Raw genomic sequence first — 23,757 nt, 5'->3', positions numbered from 1 at the left:
CTCGGTTGGGTCAACGAAAGGGTTTTCGACGCTGTGAAATCGTAAGTAAGGTGACAAAATTGCAGGAAAATCATAAAAGTGTGAAAATATTACATTGATTCCACCATTTTGTGTAATAGCGTTACTCCGGACACAATTGCCGGTGAAAATCGAAAAGGCCTTTTCGTTTCTGTATGCGGTCGAGTATAATAGGGTGGTCCATAAAATAACCATTTTTTTTTTTCAGCTGCGTTTTACTTTTACGCCATTTCGTTATTTCGATAGACAATTAATAGAAGTTTTCTTTTCTTCAAATCTAGTAGAAACAGTTGAAAGACGATTGTCCTCGGTTAATTCAAAGGAATTCAGGCATCCGGTCTACCTTGTTCGACGAGCGCTCAGGTTGAGTTGCAGAGGTGAAGCAAAGGTTGTGCTAGATAAGAACATAATAGGGTGAGTAATTTTTGCCGTTTTTTGTAACATTTTGAAGAACAATTCCAATTTTCCAAACGACTAAGTTTATTTTTATAACTTTATTTCCCTTCGTCACGTTTTTTATATTAATTTGTTGTATTACTGCCGATTTATCAACCATTTTCAATTATTGGGGCGTACTATTGTACCGGGTTGTTCTTTCAAACATTAATACTGTTCCTTTTTACAAATTTGTTCATTTACTGAATACCTTTTGTCAATTATTGAAAACCTTTTGTTAACTACTGAATACCTTTTGTCATTTACTACCTTTTGTCAATTACTGAATACTTGAATTATTCAATTATTTCATATCGTTTGTTCCTGAATACCTTTGGTTAATTGGCAATTAGTACAATGAGTTCCACCATGGCCTTTTCTATGGAGCCTTACCGGCGTGGTACATCGTTTAACGATTGGTACACCCGCATGAAATATTTTTTCCGTGTAAATGATGTAAAGGAGGAGGACAAATTGGCATACTTTATTACAATTAGTGGTCCGGTAATTTTTGCCGAGATAAAACTTCTTTATCCTGCGGGAAATTTTGAGGAAGCGTCACTGGACGATATTGTTTCAAAGCTTAAAAGTCGCTTGGACAAAACAGATCCCGATATGGTACAAAGGTACAAATTTGCTACCAGGGTCCAAAATCCGGACGAAAGTACGGAGGATTTCATTTTGAATCTGAAATTGCAAGCCGAATTTTGCGGTTTTGAAAACTATAAACAGGTTGCTATCCTAGACCGCGTTGTAGCCGGCATCAGGGATAAAAACCTTAGACAACGACTTTTGAGTGAGGAAAAGTTGACTCTGGCCAATGCCGAAAAACTTATAGCTACTTGGGAAGTAGCTCGAGCTAATGCCGGTACAGCTGAACAACAAAATGGGGGGCACTCTAGTTTGGTAGCAGCACTATACAGCAGTCCAAGCCAAAGGGTAGGAGAAACGGCGTCAAGATTGGCCCAAGTCTATCGACTGGCAAGAGATGATGAGGCAGAAGGTACTAGCAGTAGAGGGCCCGTTAAAAGTCGTTTAGGTTTTAGACCGACGGAGAGATGGCAGCAACCATACCGAGGGGGACGTAGAGCAGATGGAAGTAATACCCAAGCACGGGAGGGACGACAGGGGCATCGGCAATGGCAGCGACCCGACTATTCCCAAATGATCTGCAATTTTTGCGGAATTAAAGGCCATATTCGGAAGAAGTGCTTCAAGCTGAAGAATTTACACCGTGACGCAGTGAATCTAGTTGATTCATATAGACCAGGGCCATCGGCGGACAGGCACATCTCCGAATTGCTGGAAAGAATGAACACCCAGGACGACGATGATGTCGAAGAATCTGAGTCAGGTAATCTACAATGCATGTTAGTAGCATCTATTAACAAGATAAGCAATCCTTGCTTAGTAAGGGTGGAGATTGAAGGCAAAGGTCTAGAAATGGAAGTTGATTGTGGAGCATCTGTATCAGTTATAAGTAAAAGGCGATATTTGTCGAAGTTTGATAATCCTCTGCGAAATTATAGCGAACCACTGATGGTCGTAAATGGATCAAAATTAAAAATCGAAGGGGAGGCAACAGTTTCTGTAAAAGTTAATGGAAAAGAAGCGCTAATGCAGCTACTAGTACTTGATTGCGAAAATGATTTTTACCCACTTTTAGGTCGAACATGGCTTGATGCGTTCTATCCAAATTGGAGACATTTCTTCACAAGTTCTTTACAAGTTAACAAGGTTAATGAGGGATCCGGTGAAATAACTGTAGATGAATTAAAACACAAATTTGAAAATGTATTTAAAAAAAATTTTTCGTCGCCTATTATTGGTTTCAAAGCGGATTTAGTAATGAAAGATACAGACCCTATATTTAAGAAGGCCTATGATGTTCCTTATAGATTGAAGGAAAAAGTTTCCTCATATTTAGATAAACTTGAAAGGGAGAAAGTCATCACACCTATTGATACCAGTGTATGGGCTTCTCCAATCATTATAGTAATAAAAAAGAATGGTGAAATACGGTTAGTTATTGACTGCAAGGTGTCCATCAACAAAGCCATTGTTCCAAATACTTACCCTTTGCCAACATCACAAGATATTTTTGCAAATTTAGCTGGATGTAAAGTGTTTTGCGCACTTGACCTTGAAGGTGCCTACACACAATTAGAACTAACCGACAGGTCCAAAAGTTTTGTAGTCATCAACACGATGAAAGGATTATACAGATACAATAGATTACCACAAGGAGCATCCTCAAGTGCCTCTATTTTTCAACAGGTTATGGATAAAGTGCTGGAAGGGATTGAAAACGTTTCTTGCTACCTAGATGACGTTTTGATTGCCGGAAAAACCGCTGAGGATTGTAAAAACAAACTTTTATTAGTGTTACAACGATTGGCTAATGCTAACATAAAAGTTAATTTCGAAAAGTGCAAATTTTTTGTTACAGAGCTTACACATTTGGGGCACATTATTAGCAACAAAGGACTGATGCCATGTCCGGACAAAATATCAACAATAGAAAAGGCAAAGGCCCCTAAGAATGAGTCGGAATTGAAATCCTTTTTAGGTTTATTAAACTATTATCACAAATTTATTCCTAACCTGTCAGCTAAATTGTACCCTTTATATAATTTATTGAAGAACAATGTCAAGTACACTTGGGATGACGACTGTCAAAAAGCTTTTATGGAAAGCAAAAATTATCTAACTGAAACAAACTTTTTAGAATTTTTTGATCCCTGTAAGCCAATGGTAGTTATCTCAGACGCTTCAAGTTATGGTCTTGGAGGTTTAATAGCACATGTGATAGATGGAGAAGAAAAACCAATTAGTTTTACATCCTTTTCCTTGAATCCAGCTCAAAGAAAATATCCTATTTTACATTTGGAGGCTTTGGCTTTGGTTTGCACTGTAAAAAAATTTCATAAGTACCTTTATGGACAACATTTCACTATTTACACGGATCACAAGCCATTGGTGGGAATTTTCGGTAAAGAAGGAAGAAATTCAATTTATGTGACAAGATTACAACGCTTTGTTTTAGATGTGAGCATATACGATTTTGACATTATCTACAGACCTTCGCATAAATTAGGGAATGCAGATTTCTGTTCCAGATTTCCATTAGATCAAGACGTACCTGAGCAATTTGATATAGACGCTATAAAAAGTATTAACTTTAGTAAGGAAATACCTATTGATTCAAAATTGATTGCTGAAGCAACTAAAGAAGATGAATTTCTGCAGAAAGTTATATCTTTCATGCTTAATGGTTGGCCTGACAGAGTAGACAGACATTTTCATGATGTATTTTCAAATTATTTAGATTTAGAACTTGTGGACGATTGTCTTCTTTTCCGAGACAGAGTAATCATACCTAAAGTTTACCAAAATAAGGTTTTAGTATTGCTGCATGCAAACCATTTTGGAATTATTAAAATGAAGCAATTAGCACGAAATTCGGTGTATTGGTTTAGCATCAATAAAGACATCGAAAATTATGTAGCTAACTGTGATGCATGTAGTAGTATGGCAATAGTTCATAAATCCAAAGACTCATCCATCTGGACACCAACTACGAGACCTTTCAGTAGAATACACATTGATTTTTTCTTCTTCGAACACCGCACCTTTTTGCTAATAGTTGACAGCTTCTCCAAATGGATAGAAGTAGAATGGATGAAACAAGGAACAGATCATGCTAAAGTTTTAAAAAAAATGGTGGCTTATTTTGCTCGTTTTGGTTTGCCTGACGTTTTAGTTTCGGACAATGGTCCTCCCTTTAATTCCTGGAATTTTGTGGACTTCTTAGAGAGGCAAGGGATAAAGGTTATGAAAAGCCCACCATATAATCCCTCAAGTAACGGTCAAGCTGAGAGGCTGGTGAGAACTGTAAAAGAAGTCCTCAAGAGGTTCCTAATGGACCCCAAAATGATGGAATTGGATCTGGAAGACCAGATAAACTTATTTCTGTTTAATTTTAGAAATAATAATCTAACGAAAGATGGAACATTTCCATCTGAAAGAATATTTTCTTATAAACCAAAAACTATTTTAGATCTTGTCAATCCAAGAAATCATTACCAAAAAACATTTTTACAAACCACAACCCGATGATGAAGTTCAGATTGAGCATCAAGGCGGAAGAATTCCGAAAGTTTCAGAAGATGCTATTGATAAACTGATTGCTGGGGATGAAGTGTGGTATAAAAACCATAATCCCCACAATCCAGCAAGATGGATTAAAGCCACGTTCATTAAAAAGCATTCTCATAATATTTTTCAGATTTCCATTGGAAACGTGGTCGCAATGGCCCATCGAACGCAGATAAGGATCTGTAAGGCGGATACAACCTGGCAAGGGCCGAACGTTTTGGTAACCAAGCAGAAGCAAAACGGCAGACACGACGATAGCATGATTCTTCCCGACGTAGAGCCGCCGCCTATGGGCGATGATCCACAGATACAGGCTCCGAAGGGAGGTCGAAAGCGGAAGCAACCGATTCCTGTTGACGATATAGTTGAGCTCCGTAGATCAAAGCGTTCGAAGAAAAGTAATCGTAGAGATGAATATCAATACAACTAGCATAATTTAAAGTTTTCGGATTAATTTCAGATCAATTACCATTGAATTCGATTCTTGTCTAATACATAGTTTATTGTATTTTCTGATCATAATTTCACATTCTGAATAGTTGTAACTTCGTGAAGGGGGAAGAATTGATATGTTCGTTATGAGCATCCCTAACGATGTGTCATTTGACGTTCGTCTATCGGACGAACGAGCGCGAGAGCCGAAGGGCTCGAACAAGAGAAAAAAAATAAATCAGACTTCAGTCTGTTCTGATACTCCACTTGAAGCAGAAGTTCTTTTAAAAACCCTCTCATCACGTCCGATCATCAATCCCTCTGTCCGGTACGGAAAACATATAAAAGCTACCTTGCCGAATCCGCGGTCCTTCAGCACGTCGGCGAGTATGCGTGTGCTCCCAATGAAGTTGAGAGATTTGCAGTTCCACGTACCGAGCTTCCAATCGATAGTCCCTTTACGTCGCTGTGGTCTTCGCCGATTGTCCCGGTTCGTATTCTCTTGTTGATTATTCGTTGCTTGATTTTTTACGGCTGGCTTGCAGGGCCTGACACCAACCCCCTAGATTACCGGAGGACCATTCCCCCTAAATGTTCGGAGGGCCATAGTGCGCAGTTTAGCTTAGAGTCCTTCTCCACACACCACACACTCCATCATGATTTGCTTGTTCGGTAATTTTGTATACTAGATACGAATTGTAAATCATGAAAAATACCGAACTTTCAGCTTTCTGATTGAAAACTTCTGAGGTTCAGTAATATGTTTTACTTTTTACTGAACTACGGTAGCTGTCAGACTCAATTTTGCAACATTACCAAACAGGCCAAAAAGTCAATAAAAACAATTACCGACTATTCAGTAGATGTTTTTTTTACTGACTTGTCGTCAAAATCAAATGAAAACAAACTGATGCGCATGCGGGAATGTGCCAAATGAGAATCTCCTGCTGTTACGACGTACAAGCGATAGGCCCTGTAGGTAGTTAGATCACGTCAAAGCCAAACGAGGTGATAATGTTGATTGTTGAGAAGCTGGAAGGAAAGATATATGACTCAGCGTGCATACAAGTGATGAACTAAATATCAGCTAAATTCCTAAAATTTATTGTTATTATCTACTTTTAGATTGAATTATTAAGTGTAATGAATGAATTCCCTAAATTGCCTTATAAATTGTATTCCTAAAGGTGGGGAACTTAATGCTTTAAAAACCATTTGTACGAAATAACCTAAAACTATTTACAATTTGTATAGAAATCTACATCGAAGAGCTTTGTGGCAGTGATTGAATAAATATTTTCATTTATTTAATTGCACAGTTAGTCGTAAGTTAAGCATAACACTATTTGAATTGATATTCACACTAATTATGTTCTACCTATAGCAAATAGTACCGAGAGAAGAAATCATCCGTAAGTGTGTTTACACCGGTTCAGTTGGAAACCAATTTGTAAGAATTCGTTAGTTTGCAAGCATTGTCAAAATCTAACATCGCAATATATTTCAGTCGAGTTGCTAGTTATACACAACTACGGGAAGTTTTCACACCTGCTGTTTAGAATCATCCGGCACCAGGAGACACTTCTATGGCAACCAATCTTTTCCCGCACCTAATTTACGCTTTCTCGTGGTAAGTAGTCGAAATTTAGTGGCCAACTCATCTATTTTAAGCAACCAAAAAGGCTCAGCACAATTTTAACTGCTTACGTTGGTAAATTCGGTTGGTTTCCACTCAAAAGGTAAATTCATCTGCACTGAGAAAAATCTACACGTCAAGGTCGTGTGTTTTACTTATAGATTTGCGTAAAGAGGAAAACCACATGACTTGAGTGTGGTAGCCATATGGATTTCGTTTTCACGGTATCATGTGTATCAACATTAGGTTGTCATGTGAAACAAACATGAATGTCTTAATATTAAATCATGAAAACTTTGCTTATTGAATTCGAAATGTAGTGGCTTTAGATAGTTATGTGTGATAGAACATGAATGTCATGAGACTGAAAGAAGAAATTTGGTAGAAGAACTCTTGCTCCCCAAAATATGGATTCGAGGCTCCTCTGCTTGTCGCAAGCTCACTTGAATGTTTTTTTTTTTTTCAAGCAAGTGAATCAGCAACAAGCGTGGCACCGCAAATCCATATTTTGGGAAGCCCGGGATTAGCATATTTCATTTTATTCGAAGCTGAAAGCAAGGAAAATCTGTTAGTGGAATTCGATTCTCTAACACCATACATTATATCCAATGCTGGAAGTAATGCATTTCATTTATAGAAAATTAGAATGAACTCATCATCTTCACTCGGATATCTTCACTAATTCAAAGAAAAACGAATCCGCAAATTTTCCTCTAACACTTTCAGCTTCAGAATTTGCTTCTTCTCTTTGGAACATGATGATGACTGTCGTTCGACACGAGGTCCGACCGCAATTTAGTTCACTATGGGTGTATCACTAACAATTTAGAAATTTGGAACACAGAAATCGACAGCAAGCTCATCGATTTCAAATCGACCAACTTGAACATGATGAGCATGACACAAGATAACCATAAGTTAAACACACTGAATCCGTGTTGGATGATGATATATGCACCCATAGGTTGACACACACGAATTTGAAATGGAAACCTTTAGGAACTTATGTGGAAAATTATGGAATTCATGTTGTCAGTTGATGAATCGGTCCATGAAGCAAAAGTAAAGAATTGAATGTGTAACACACACGAGGTTTGTAAGAAAATCACAACAAATCGATATAGACGTTCATGAATCGATCCATAATTTTAAGCACATGGATCAAACGTGTGGATTTTTCTCAGTGTGCATCATTGAGTTTGCCTCTTGTATGCAAACCAACGAAATAATAATGATTTTGTCACACATTTTTCGATTACTTCCCCTGAGATATGAGTATACCGTAGATGTTTGTTCTTACGAAAAAAGGTTAATAAGGGACATGTCCATGTCGATTTGGTTTTTAGAAAAAAGTAGGTTCTGGAGAAGCAAAGCGTGAAGCATGGGAACTGGAAAGCCTGTAAAAACGCTCTATAATTTTACTGACTAAGTCAGTAATTTCTATCAATCAAAACATATTTTGGTTTACTGGTTTTTTTTCGGTAATCGTAAAAATTACCGAAAAATCCATAGTTGCAAAACCCTGGGGTCGGTAATCTGAATTGGCTGTGTAGTATTTAAATTTGGTCTTTTATTGACTTATAGGTATTCCACTAAACAGCAACAAGAATTAAATCAATGTGTAGATATTATAGACTTGATAACTATTTCTTGTTGAAATAGAACATCAGCTAACAATATTCGCGGCATGTAAATGCTTGAACGCCGACAAACACTAATCAACACTTTCTTACTATTTTCCAGCAACTCAGCACTGACTGCGAGTTGTTGCGCGCCAGTCTCTCAGCAGACAAAATGTGGAGGAAAAAATCCGCTATGCCTACTCAAAACGCGACGCAGACTCAGCAAAAGGCGAACCCGTAGCAGGAAAAAAAATTGCCGTTCGACTTCGCGATATGAAAGTCCGTTTCTTGCGCGCTCTCTCGGACAGATCCAACAGAGTGAGCACCGCGTTTTCCAAGGTAACGCTCTCCACAACGTTAACTTCTCGTCCACACTTGCAGGGCTGGTAGCAGGTCTCTATTTCTAATGGATGGTCTCTCAGGTCTCCGCAGCATATGAGTAAAGACACTCAGTCGTTACCAGCCCTGCACACGCGACCAGCCAGCGAATCTCTTCTTCGATGCCGTCGTGGTTCCCCGCTCTTTGATTGCCCACCAGTATTAGGTAGGTTGGTTGGCGCGGAGCTTTCCGTTGGTTTTCGCTGCTCTGCGGATTTGCGCAACCACCAGTTCTTCAGTTCGCTGGGATCGCTCGTCGGACGTAGACTAATTTTGGGTACGGTCTTTTTCACGGTGGCCTTCCAGGTGTACGGCGCACCTTTCAACCTTCTTCTGGTTTCAAGTGTTACGACGTCCTCGATTTGTGATTTTTATTGACGGCTTTAGAATTTTTTTTCGGGGTGGTGATATTGGAAAGGGAATTCAGTGTTCGAAACAATTGAAGGAATCAGTGAAATCGATGCAAACTTTCCACGAAAACCATTGAATAATTTACACAGTGCCTGACACGCAGTGCAAAGCCATAACCAATGAAATGCACCGCAACGGTATATGAATGTACGTACATACGAAAGATTCCAGGGAGTGAAGTGACGAACCTTGTCATAAAAAAAGGCGAAGTGATTAGTGCGCGAAATCGAAGGCATGACCAATTGGGTGAAAATTTATGCATAAGCCGTTACGATACCATAAAAAAGGAACCATTGTCTACACTTTCGAGCTTGTACTTACAGTGATTGAGGTGAGAGCCCGGATGAGATCATCACCTGCCAGGCAGTGAATTGATGACATTTTCTTTAGCAACTGGCACATTTCAACGGTTGAGAGTGTTCGAGGAAAATTCCTGCCAACCCCATCGACGTTTAAACGATTCCAAGACTTCGAACCTGCTGTGTGCGTGAAAATTGGTGTAACACTCGAAGTGAAATTTCCCTCCCACAATTATCTTCCCACTAGGTGCCTCGTTTGATTCGAAGCAAGAAGCCATCGGAAGACGAAGAAGAAAAACCTACCGCAGTGAATGTGAACAAGTTACCTCTCTGCCTACATATTTCTTCATAACATTGAATTTTTAATGAAACAGAAAGCCTTCGGTGTGACGAAAGAAGAAAAAATAAATCGGTTTCTGGTTTGAGAAGCTGAGCTGAGCTGGGCCGAGTGCTGTACCGTCTGTTCAAACATTGGAAGATTTGATAACCTGTGGTATAGCTAAAAGCTGATTACTGTGGCGCGAAGTTGACAACGGATTGGTTGAGCGGAATTCGAGGAGAGAGTGACGGGGAACCTGTTTGCGAGGGTCCGAGAAGCGAATAAAGTGCATCCAACTGTGTGACAGTTTTTGTGTGTGTTTGCAACCATTGGAATTTGACTCCCGGTGTGGTCAATATTGGAGTAGTTGATAATTGTAGACTTAGACGCTAATTACAGATATCGATTATCATTGGTAAGTTATATTAGCAATTTCTATTTTCAGTTTCTTAAGCATAAGCTGTTTTTATTTTCACATAAAATATATTTTTCAGTTTTTTTGTTGCAGTTTATTTTAGTATTTTCTAAAATTATAAATATGCTATGATTTAACATAATCACGTACAATTTCTAATAAGTGATTTGTGAAAGCATTTTATTACACTAGGTAACACTTGTTTTGAATATTTTTCAGGTACTGAAAATAATAATTGTTTAAGTTCCTAACAGAGTGTGGTTTAAGCATTGTTTGTGTACAAACATTTCGATGATATGCTATTGTATTTAGTGAAATAACGGGTATCATGGCATCGATCGCACACACATTGGGAATGTTCGGATATCAATGAGGATAATCATTTCCCTGCCCGACCAGTGGATTACAACAGAGTTGTAACAGTTTTTGTTACTCAGTTTTGACTTACAAAATATGTTTAATTTTGGCTGGTTGGTAGTTAAAAAAACAAAGATTATAACACAATTTCCTCTACACTTAACTAAATTAAAACAGAATATGTTATAATTTAAACAAAAATGTTATTATGTTTCAAATCAAACACAAATATAACTCATTTTATTATTTTCCATAACTGAATTATAACAGAATTTGTTATAAGCAATTGTTTTCTAAATTTTTATAATAAATTGTGTTATAATTATGTTTCAAAATAACAAATTTGAAGCAGCTTTTGTTATTATAACTGATTTTGTTTCAATTATGTTGAAATTTCCTCCACCAATTAAAAGTGCTTCTAATAAAATTGAAACAAAATTTGATATTTATAACAAATCTTGACATAATTGTGCTACATTTTTTTTGTAATCCACTGGTCGGGTAGAGGCCCATGGAAAATATTATTGAATCGGACAAGCAGTGGTCTCCTGATTGCGGTCATCGAGATGGTTTTATGAGGGTGCGAACCAATCATTTGTGTGGGTGGTTTGGTAATTTTAAGATGATAAGATTTTATTCCTTAATCTCTTATCATTGAAATCACGGTACAAATGAGTTTTTTTATGGTTCAGAATCGAACAACGAAAGGTCAAAAGACAAATGTTAGAAAGAACAAAAGATTGTAAGATAAGTTATCTAATAAATCGTAAGATGAAAGTTACAGGTTGATTTTTCTTCATCTGTAATTTTCCTATAATAGTTAACATAGCTAAAAAAATTGGAAGAATAGCTTCATAATATCTTTAGCAAAGTTGTAGATTTAGACAAGATTTACAAGCTTGCTAAAGTCAGTTTTTGTATAAGGCTTCCATATTCTGAGATTAATAGTTTATATGTTTTTGTCAATTATTTCACATTACTTAATCCATTATAGTTTTGTACTAGTGATTGGAAAAATACTCAATAATATAAGTTTAAATTCAAGTTGTTTAAGGCTAAGTAGCCCGTCATTCGTTTTGGCAGCAATGATGATTTTGCTGCTTGCAATTCAAAGTGATAAAACTCAGTCTTGATAGTTTATATTGACTAGAAAAAGTATCACTGTACGCGCCGACATGCATAAAGTATGCTGATACTTTTTCAGCTGTGTCAGTGTAAAACCAACTGATTTTCTTTGATTCGAAATCGTAAGATGAATTAGCAACAATCATCAACGACTCGTACAAATTTCAATGATGGCCTTCTTTGCCTTAATGTGCTGTGGTCAATTTTTTAGTTCAGTGGATAACTAAGGTTACCCAAGAATTTATTTCAGAACATTCCTTCGAATCAACAAACGTAACCAGTAATCTCTTGAAGATAAATAAATAAGGTTTTCACTTAGGTCGGCTTATACAATTATGTTGGACTGAGTTTTGGTTCCGACCGCGCACTCAGGCTATCATTGAACTCTTTTCTGTACAGGTCTTCAGATCAACAAGTATAACTAGTAATCTCTCGACCATTGACAAGTAAGAATTATACCCAAACATGCGCCATAAAATTTGTCATATTAATATTCAGCCATTCCATGAAAAACCGATCTAGTGGGTCACCGAATTCCGTGAAAATTTGCTATTTTATTCTCTATTCGAAATAAGAATACATGTGTTTTTAGATTTTTTGATGAGGGTGGCCATTTCTGAAATAGGATGACCAAAAAAATTGCGATCTTGCAAATAATATTTTTTTTTTAGATATAACTTTTGAACCGTTTGACCGATTTTCAATTTTCTTGGACGGAATGAAAGCTAAAGGTTTTGAATTTTCGAGAACAATATAAAATTTCTCAAAAATTGTTATTTTACATAACAAAAATCAATAATTTCCGTTTTTACGTGTTTTGAAGGCCTCGGACAAAAGGGGCTATTGCTGTTCTCTTTTTTTCTTGAAAGTTCAGAAAATTTTACGCTTACTGTCAAATTTTCAGCGATGTAGTTTTTAGTTTTTGAGATATTTTCTTGAAAATAAAAAATCAGTCATTTTTATCAGCACACACTGTAGGTCTCAGCGCATTAGATTTCTTATTTTAAAAAAATCATAACTTTTCCAACATAACCAATTTTCAATCTTTCTTTTATAAAATGAAAGCTTGAGTTTTCAACTTTTCAGAAAAAGTATAAAACTCTGACTTTTTTTACATGGAAAAATATGAAAAATTCCTAAAAAACTAGAATTTTTTTAAAAATATAAAAAATTCTAGTTTTTTAGGAATTTTTTATATTTTTTCATGTTAAAACAAATTTTTGTTCAGAGTTTTATATTATCTCTGAAAAAATTAAATTTTAAGCTTTCATTCCATAAAAATAGATTGGAAATCGATTGAGCTGTGATCTAAAAAAAAAAATCTGGGACCTGTGTGCCGATGAAAAATGACTGATTTTTATTTTCAAAAATATATCCCAAAAACTAAAAAACATACATCGTTGAAATTTTGACAGTAAACGTAAAATTTTCTGAACATTCAAGAAAAAATGAGAACAGCAAAAGCCTTTTTTGTCCCAAGGCCTTCAAAACACGAAGAACTGATTCGCTTTCATGTGAAAAAACAATTTTTGTGATTTTTTATATATATTCTGTTTAAGTTAAAATCTTTAGCTTTCATTTTGTCCAAGAAAATTGAAAATCGGTCAAGTGGTTCAAAAGTGGTGATTTTTTTTAAATAAAAATTTTGCAAAGTTGCCATTTTTCTGGTCATCCTATTTCGGAAATGGTCACCCTAATCAAAAACAAAATAGCAAGTTTTGACGGAATTCGGTGACCCTCTAGATGGAATGGATGTATTTTAGACCAATGAATGTGTATGACATTGAATCTACAACCGTAACCAGTATTCTCTCGAAGGTTATTGATTTCAAACTCAAGCATTCTTAAACAAACATAATCTATATTTTTTTTTTACACAAAACAACTTCTTACGGTAGTTCAAAAACTCCATCATCTTAAAAGGTTTTTTGAGTCAAAAGAATGTGTAATTTTATCCAACTCACCTGAATACTAGCCTTGAGATCCACAAGTCTAACTAGTAGTCAGTCTGATGTTAGTAAATAAGGTTTACATCCAAGCTGGCTCAATAAAACATATCATACCAACTGCTGAGTTCAACGAATGTTTACGGTTATCCAACAGCTCCTTTGAGTGTAGGCCTTCTAATCTACCATCGTAACTAGTCCTTCGAGAGGGCCTTCCTTAGCCGAGTGGTTAGAGTCCGCGGCTACAAAGCAAAGCCATGCTGAAGGTGTCTGGGATCGAATCCCAGTCGGTCCAGGATCTTTTCGTAATTGAAATTTCCTTGACTTCCCTGGGCATAGAGTATCATCGTACCTGCCACACGATATGTGAAAATGGCAACTTTGGCAAAGAAAGCTCTAAGTTGATAACTGTGGAAGTGCTCATAAGAACACTAAGCTGAGAAGCCGGCTCTGTCCCAGTGGGGACGTTAATGCCAAGAAGAAGAAGAAGAATTAATGGACGCTGTCTAACAGCATTCATGGATTTTATTCACCCTGACTGAAAGATGTCTAGGAATATAACCATCATTCGAAGTTTGTATAGCCCATCTGGGTTCAAATCCTAAAGATGAACAGATTTACAACTTCCTTCGATATCAGCATCAAAGAGGAAGTGATAGTAAAATGAATACTTCAGAAATTTCATCTCGTTTCTAATTTGGTTTATATGGTTTATCACACTACTTAAAAAATAGTGATGTCTTCTAAAGCAGCAACACGAATGCAGGGTAATAAAATTAATTTTTTTACGTGTTTTTGTCGTCACTAAAAACTGGTCGAAATGTTAATTTTACCTGCACTAGGTATATGTGGAAAAAGAATAATTGATGGAGGAAAAATTAACATCGAACAAAACACACATCTAAAACAAGTATTTTTGAAAAATTTGCTCGCATTACCGAAATTATCTTTTTGCAGATGTGAAGATGGATTCTGTTTTGGAAGACCCCCTCCCTCATCCTGGTTTGGAAATCACTTCATACTTCAGATAGCTTGGATTCATGTTGCAGTTTGTGGCTTTGTTATGGTATATCTTTGCCGTATGAGCCTTTAGTTATAAGATTTCTTTTTGTTTTGTAACGTTATATGAAAAGATGAAGAGGTTTTGTGCCTCTTTGAGAAAGATTTCGAAAGGAAATCACTCAAAGGGGTTTTTCCCTCTTCCAAAATTTTTGTTAAAATAAATAAATAAATAAATAAATAAATAAATAAATAAATACCGAAATTATCTTTTAATGATTGTTATACATTTAAAACAAAATCTAGTTCAACTTTGAAAAAGGGTTTTAATTCATTAAAAAAATTTACATCATGAATGACATTCAAATTTAGAATAAAATAGATTAGAAGTTAATTGAATAATTTTATATATGATTCTACCTTTACTTGTTCATATATTTGGATCATTAGTAATAAGTGATCAGATTTGCTCTTTATTTTCATTGTTTTTTTTTTTCTAATACTTAAATTAGAGCTAGGTGTTCATCTTACCACCACAAGATTTAGTGTGGACTTCGATCTAAAATTTTAAATTTAATGTTAAAATTATCTTTGATTTGCTTCCAACTACATTTTAGTCATTCTGATGGAATCTGATGTGGAACCATACCGTACTTACGTTCACCTTATTGGGAAACCTTAATTCCTGCAAGTTGAAAATTACATCAGAACAAATTTTCAAACGTTACATAATTTTTAAATTTTTGTTTTTCTCAAATGATATGTCTCATATTTCCCTGGAACCAAAAAAAAACTCGAAGGTAGCATATAGAAGAAGAACTTAGCTTTCATTTGAAATGATAAAAAAATGAAGCCAACTTAATTTTATCAGATAAATAGTTTACCACCAGTGCACCTTTTGTTTCTAAATTCTGGAGCAACTATCATAAAGCGAAGAAACAAACTGAGTAAAAGCAGCTTGTCCACTAATATTTTCACATTTTTATTCGTGTTTCTAATCGTGTCCAGATAAGGGCCGCCATATATAATTTTGCAGTAAAGCTAAAGTTTAGTTTAGTACGTGTACTATTACCATTTTTTTAAATAAATCATCGAGCTGTTTAGTAGAACTAACCTACAGTTAGTGACAAAAGTTAGTAATCAGATGCTGTTTTTTTCAAACAAAATACCCATGGTTGGGTCATTGAACTTCAGCTTCTCGTAGTCAAATTTGAATGACGAATTGCAAATAACTTGAAGTGTTTTCTATATTAAATTCATTATATTTCATTCATTTACTAAAAAGTTGTTCACTTACAAAAGTTATGCAAATTTACGGAACACACCGTCCACCCACAACTTACCGTTTTTGAATAAAATTAAATAATCATTTGATTACTTACTTTTGTTTTTGAACAACCTTCTGGAGTTCTTTGGAAAATAACTGTAATGTACCTAATGAATTCAACACAGACAAAACTTCAAGTTATTTGTAGTTCGTCATCCAAATTTCAACCAAATCGGACTACTAGAAGCTGACATACAGATCTCTAAACTTGAGCATTTTGTATGGAAAAACAGTATTTGATTACTTAGTTTTGTCACTGACTGAACACTGAAATTAGTACTATAATAGTAGTTTACGTAACAAGTTGCAAAATGATGATTTTTACAGCAAGAGTCGTAAATTCATCCTACGAGGCTTGCCGAGTGGGATAATTAGGAAAAGTGCTGTAAAAATCGAGTTTTGCAACGAGTTACGTACAACATTTTTTGCAATTTCGTAGAAGACCATTCGAGGGTATCAGAAATTATATCGGAATACATTCACCATCATTTTACAATTTCTGAAAAAATCTTGTGTAATGATTCATTACGCAACTCAAAACAGTTGCGTAATGAGAAAGTGTTGCGTAATGAACCATTACAACATTGGTTTCAGTTGCGTAATGACTATTCCCACTCTGCATACTTCAGTGCAGGAAAGTAGGCCGTGTCATGACAGATTGGCGTGATAAAAAAACAGCAATGAGCAATTGCAAAAAAATATAATTCATGAACACTGCATTTAGTACTATAAAATATAATTCCACTTGACAGAGTTTGTATCCGTTGACAGATACGCGTATGTCAAACTCAATTGTAAGACCGCACTTTGTGCGCCAAGGAAGAAAATAAAAAAAATATATCTCTATATCATAATTTACTGCGACGGTCATTATCAAACCAAAAAAAAAAGCATTGGAATGAACAAAACAAAACACCTCTTTATCATTTTCTAGCAGCAAAAATGTGATAATTTTTCTTGGGCGCATGCCAATTCATAATATTAACAGGAATAGCCCATACCTCCATTAGTTGTTTCTTGGCTTGCTCCCCCACCTTCAACAGGCTTCAGTTGTTGGTGGTTGGGCTAAGCATTTCTCAGAACAACCGCAAAACAGCGGCAACAGCAATACACGATAAGTACAGTTAGCGAGTTATTTCTCTGTTTTTTTTTCTTGTACATTTTGTTCCCCCTCCCCCTCGATTATACACCTTACCTTGGCGATCTAAATAGTGCTGCGACCGTGGCTGCTCTCGAGACTTCATATCGCTACGTTTTAATAATGAAATAAAGAGGGAATAGAAATAACACACCAACAAGAAGTGAAGCGTTTGGATACATTAAGGTTAAACTGAGCTCTAAGAAAGCTATAGAAATGAGACATGTTGTACTTCTGAATTGGTTCAAACTAATTCTTATTATTTATTGAAATTCGTAACTTAAGACACACATCATTTATGTTACATGATGCAAAATAGTGAAACCTTTAGCTTAGTGTGATTTGAAACTAATTTGAATTGGCTATAGTTAAAATGACAATTCAACACTAATAAATGCTTACTACTAATTAGCACTGCAATATACGATACCAATGCAAACTTCACAATGCAGAATAGAAGTTCATAGATTTACAGATAATTTCTATGGAAATAAATTGAATATAAAATTAAAAATTAATATTCACATCATGGAATTCATAAGCATTCATGTTCAAGGGAGTAGCTTACAAATGACCTCTTGGGATCCCTGGCCTATTCGCCAGGTGCCGATGTTTTCACATGCAATACCAATTCAAGCTGCGAAACCTGGCACGCTCAGTGTGCACCTGATTGCTCAACAACCCGTTTATACGAAACCCGCCTCAGCGCGTATGACGACGCCAACGTCTTGGGTGGAAGAAAATTTCATTACCAATCCGCGTTACAGAACGATGTTGATCGATGGAAGATGTGGTGGATTTCTAATGGCATACGTCAGTTCACACCTCAGATACCTACACGATCAATTGCTCTGTTGAGTCTTTCGATCGAAAAGATTTTCTAGAGCATAGGTTCCCAATCTTTCCGGATGCGCGAACCACCTAGCTGTCAGGATAAGTAATTTTGGTTAACATTTCAGTTAACCAAGATTATATTGGCTAATTTTCAACTTAAAGAATACAAATTATGATGTTTCAAACAAGTTCGAAGTTCTTCAAAAATTGGATGATATACCAATGAAGACTTAGGAGAGTGATCACCACACTACGTCCCTATCTATGATATTGTGCAATCGGGAGTCTGTAATGGGTTTGAGTCCAATGTGTAATGTTGTGTATGTGTAAACATTTTGCACCGTTCTTCTTATGCCATCATAGCAAGATTTTCTAAATTTGTCAAATCATAGACAGCTCTGAAGTATTGAAAATTTAAAAAATCTGAAAGGAAGGTTATTAAAGTCCAAGAGGCTACAAATAATTTTGAAAGTTCTGGTCAACTTTAAGAACGCATTTTTTCTGAAAGTTCTGACAAACTGAAGACCTTCAAGTCTTCATCCACAGCGCGACGCATAAAATATTTTTTGAATTTCTTAGCTTATGTATGTGTAGCATACAAAAATACACGTGAAATCATAAAAATTTATTTGCTTCCCATACTGAGCTGGGTCAGTCTACTGCCGAGTTTGCATTTCTCCTTAAATGATCCTTTACTTAATAGATCTTATATTACCGATCAACGCTCCGTCATCGTAATCATCGTCATCATCGAAACTTCAAAAGCAGTTTTTCTGTTCAAAACTAAAAATTATTCGATGAAAATCTGTTCACTGTGTTTCAGTTGGAGAATAGAATACAGTGAACACATTTTCCTGTAAATTTTCTTGATTTCGAACGAAAAAATTGCTTTTGAAAATTCCGAAATCAATGACGGATCCTGCCCCCTTAAAACCCAACTCCTTTTTTGCAACATATTCACTAGGCTAGAGCCGTATCGCAGTAAGCCACGCTCGCGGAAGGTTGTGTTTTAGATCTACTGTCACGTTTTTTTCGTCTCCGTGCATTCGACTGATGCAATTGCAAATTCGCCGCTAGAATTTCAACGATATCAAATAATATTTTTATGTGAAAATTTGTGCGAATGTTTCAATCGTTTTTAATTTGTCGAAGAGTACACACTTCGTTACAGTGAAAAAAAAATGGAAATCTTTTTCCAGCACGAAATGGTTGATCTTCCGCGTTTTATGTGTTGTTCAGTTTCGCGTTGAAAATAATCGAATGCAATTAGTTTCTGAACCTGTGAAAAATTACGTTACAACTTCCCCAATAAAAATAAAATGAGGATAGTAAAAGCGAAGTTTTCAGGTTTTGTTCCAGTGCAGTTTTTGAAGACGGGGTTGGTGGTCTAAAGGCTACCTCTTCTGCTTCATATGCAGAAGGTCATAGGTTCAATCCCAGGCCCGTCCCTTTCCTCGTACTTTGTAGTTGTGTCGTTTCAACCGATCGCTTCTCGCGTGAGTGCTTTTTGGTCGGTCATATTTTTGAATAGTTAGATAGCCCTGGAGGGATTTATTCTGCGTTTTACTATGTAAAAAGCGGATCGTTATTACCGTTGAACGCTTTTCAGGCGAATCCTGATGGGCTAATACCCCTCCTAACCCCCAACTGCATAGCACTTATAAGGGTGTCGCTGAGTCGGAGGCCTCTCGTTAAGTAAGTGCTACATCAACACTACCTTCCCCAATCTCAAGTTACGGTAAAGCAGGCTTACTCCCTAGCCTTGTTCCTGAAGGCATTCTAGATGAGATTATCCAAAAAAAAAAAAAACATTAATATTGCTAGTACCGTCAAGCTACCATTCACCGTGCATTTAAGAAAAATTTGCACTTCAATAAATTGTATGAGTTTTCCAAATAATTTGATGCGTACTAGAATACCATTACGTAGCGTGTAATTATATAATAATTCAGGAAAAAATATAAAACGAGTGTTGGATAACAAAAAATACTCTAAAAATATGTTTGAAAATGTCATGTTAAGGTCGCCTCGTACCGTTCTATGTCACCATTTACCGTGCACACTAGTGCACCATTCACCGTGCATATAGTTTTCGTCATGATTTAATTTTGTATCTTGAAGAAACGTTGGTAATGGAGCAACTATGTTGCTATCAGTGTGCGCCCTCATTTTTGAGAGTATTATAATCTTCATTTATAATAAAATCCATAAAAAATTTGAAAATTAACTAAATAAATAATTTTTTATTAAAATCGTTATATGAGGTTTGACTGTATTGTCCAAACCATTTCATATTCACTCAAACACTCAATATGAAGTTTTTCAATCACGACATTACAATAAATCTAATATTACCGAATAATTTCAAGTTTTTTACAGTAATGCACGGTAATGGGAACCATACATATTGAAAAGGGTCCATTTACCGTGCATTTGGGTTTTGACTGAAACAACATAAAAAATTATAAATTGCATAAAATTTCATTGCTCATACGATGAAATACATCTAACTAGTAGTATCCACAGTGTAAACTTGTTGAAATTTTGAAAAATTTCATACTCTAACGTTAAAATGAAAAATGGTAGTTTTTGGCGTTTCTACTAAGAGTGTTGAAAAATCTCATTATCAAACAGAATTCACCTGATTTTTACTACATAAACTAGGTTTTTCAAAATGCTTTGTGACAAAAACTACTTCATTTTATCAGTTTTATCTTATTTTGCTGACAAAAGAATAATTTGTGAAAATTTTATGAATATTCTGTAGGAATTTGTATATGTGCACGGTGAATGGAGCCCGCACGGTGACTGGTGACTTAACGGTACCCAATCTACGAAGTATACCGAAACTACGCTAACGCTAACGATAACATATTCACTAGGCTAGGGCCAATAATATTCCAGGGTGTACTTTACATGTTGAAAATTCCAGGAAATCTATGAAGTTTCTTCAAATCCATACATTTGGTCTCTTGAAAGCATTATTAACTTTTGTAGGGCACAATATTTTCCAAGTCTAGGAACATTTCATTTCTTGATTTGTTTTCCAGGAAATTTCTGGTATCATTGAAAAAGTAGCAATTTTTGTAACTTCCTCAAGATCCTTTGCAATATTTTCAGCAAAACTTTACAATCCGGGTAAAGTTCTGAAAATATCAAAGTGGCACACATAGGCAGTTAGGCAGAGGATTGTTGGCACAGGATTTTTGAGAATGTTTCAGCCAACTAACTTGCTGGAAATTCTTCCACAACTACTTTGGTTTATCGATTAAAAATGCCAATTTTCGGTCAATATCAACTTGAATGGTTGAAAGCTGTTAAAAAAATATCATCATTTTTGATGTGCTTGAGTAGCATTAACTGAAACATTATTCAATCAACTGAAATGATATAATCTAGTAGGTAATTTGATAATTTCGTATCAGCAAACATACACTTTTTGATGAATGTTTCAGTCATATAGGGTTTCATTCATTGTTGGAAATCCTTCTGGAGATTTTTGATCTAATAAATTTGCTCTGAGCTCTGCAAAGTATGACAAAAACTGAATCTGTATAATTATTGAAAACATATGGTCGGCGTTAATTCAGAGGGGACCAAGTACAAAACATGGGAAAAATGGATTATTCTCTCATTAGGTGCGAAATTACCTTACCTCCATTTCACTTTGACCAGATTTGATGAATACTGTTCTGCGAGATATATGTAAAAAAATTACTTGGGATGATCAATAAAAATCGATAAAAGTGTGCAGTCAGAGAGGACCAAGGTTTATTACCATAACAGCGAAAATGAATCGCGCTGCTGAGGAATGCGAGGAAATGAAAAACATTTCAAGAGATTTGTCAGATTTTTCGACATCGAATGATTCTTCTACTTATCCATCAATAAAAAATTTATAAATATTACTTAATTCGATTCATTTGATTTTGATTTCTGACCATTTACCATGTTTGGATGGGTGGTCAGAAATTACCACAATTTCTGTGCAGACAGAGCGGACCAAGTGTTGAAAAGCACTAAACTGGTTGATTATTGCATTTTTGAGTCAATTTCAGAGTCCGATAGAAGTTTATGGTAGTTCTATGGTGTATGTATGGAATGTGCAAGACCCCGCTTATTGGACCAGTATATTTTGGTCGGTATTCAAGATATTCACTTGGTCCACTCTGACTGAACACATATTTGAATATTTCCGGTCTTCAATGCAATACCCTAATTTTCAAGCTATCGTAATGCCACTGATTTCGGTATTGACGATATGGATTATTGAAGAATTTACGATACTGGTGTCGAAGGGTCTTGACAATCTGCTTATCTTAGAGATATGTACCCAGTTTGACCATAGAAGCATTAAATGATTATTATTTTCATAGAAATTTTTCAGTCAGAGTAAACCAACTCACTGAACGGTGATGTTAAGTTCAGTCAGAGTGGACTAAGTACACATAGTCTATCAAAAAATCGTTCTATCAGTGGTTTGGATTATGGATTTTTCATGATTTTCACTTCACATTATATTGTTTGAAAGTAACACAAAGATGTGTAGGAATATTAAACCAAAAATTTTAACGAGTTTAAAAAATACAGAGCTTTAGACTTTAAACCCATTTTTCTCAAAATATCTATCTATCTATCCTATCTATCTTTATTAACGAGATTTTTAGCCCTGGGCTAGTTCATCTCGGGACCAACGGCTTTACTTCCCTTCCGAAGGAAGTCGTCACTATAATTTAGTGATAATCTCGGGGATGGGATTCGATCCCAGGTCCTCGGCGTGAGAGGCGTGTGTTCTAACCACTACACCAGGTCCGTCCCCTTCTCAAAATATGAAAAATGTCACTTGGTCCACTCTGACTTAACGCCGACCATATGATATCCAAAAATGTATGTGGAAAATTCTAAATTTAAATTTATTGCGATTATTCTAATATTGATATTGATATTGACCACCCCCTAGGGGTCACGACTCACAATTTGCGAAACTATGCTCTAAAAGTGAACGCACTGCACTGCATTAGCTCTCGTCATAGCCTTCAACCTTCCAAATGAAAGACTATTTTCGTTTCATTTTCAGAGGTCAGAATGCACTTGACAATCCTATGACTAAAGGCATGGGAATAATTGATAGTGGGATTGGTACTTCCAACATAGCTTTGGTTAGTCAACATTTGATTTGAGTCATCCATGAAGCGACTAACGCTGCAAAGATTTGCCACCACTCCCTATCTAGTCAAGCATCGTTTTTATTTACAATGATACTTTGCATTGGTAGGTACTTCACGTTGTCACCCATGAATCACAGCTAGTTATAAATAATTTATGTTTTGAACATATTCCGTTGTATTTTTTTTTTTCAGAAGTATTGACTTTATTTCTAACACTTGTAAAGCTAAAACAACGCAAAGAATGGTGGCTTATATAACATTTCATAGGTCTGATCACAAACGATTGATGATTTATAAACATACTTTCAGCATAATAAAGCTAAGAAAATAAGCTGTGTTGATCATTTGTTCTATTTCGGTTGTTTTTCAGCACAATATGTCGCTATATACACCTGATTGGGGAGTATAATCAGGTGTATATAGCGACATATTTCAGTTGTTGTAATTGAGTTATTTCAAAGTGAAAACCAAGTATATATGACACAAGAATATTAGCTCACAATACAGTTAAATGTTTTGGTTGTTGTGATGTTATTCGTAAGTTTTTAAACATGGAAAACACTTTTGTATTACAATATATCTGATCAGAATGATTGAAGTTGCAAACAAAATAAAAACAAAATTGTCTTCAAAAAATACATGGCTACCACAACCTGAAAAATGTTTTCCAAGTTGAGAAATCAATCAAATTTGATTATCACTAAGAGGAAGAAAAATTATCACGGCTATAAAACCGTCAG

At 35.7% G+C, this 23,757-nt stretch overlaps 1 protein-coding gene across 3 annotated transcripts in view; it reads left to right on the top strand.

The window, feature by feature from the left end:
• Positions 1 to 8,843: 8,843 nt before the first annotated feature.
• LOC5578194 (calpain-C) overlaps positions 8,844 to 23,757 on the top strand; it is a 100,298-nt gene continuing 85,384 nt past the window's right edge. For 2 of the 3 annotated variants that reach the window (XM_001656786.2, XM_021850192.1), the window contains exon 1: positions 8,844 to 10,123. The gene's annotated coding sequence lies outside the window, so the exon portion shown is untranslated. The remainder of the gene's footprint in view (positions 10,124 to 23,757) is intronic. The other variant, XM_021850193.1, reaches the window with a different exon arrangement.

The sequence above is a fragment of the Aedes aegypti genome, chromosome 3, assembly GCF_002204515.2.
Source record: "Aedes aegypti strain LVP_AGWG chromosome 3, AaegL5.0 Primary Assembly, whole genome shotgun sequence".
NCBI classification, from domain to species: domain Eukaryota; kingdom Metazoa; phylum Arthropoda; class Insecta; order Diptera; family Culicidae; genus Aedes; species Aedes aegypti.
The sequence above is the reverse complement of the archived record's forward strand: the minus strand, read 5'-3'. Positions and strand labels throughout refer to the sequence as shown.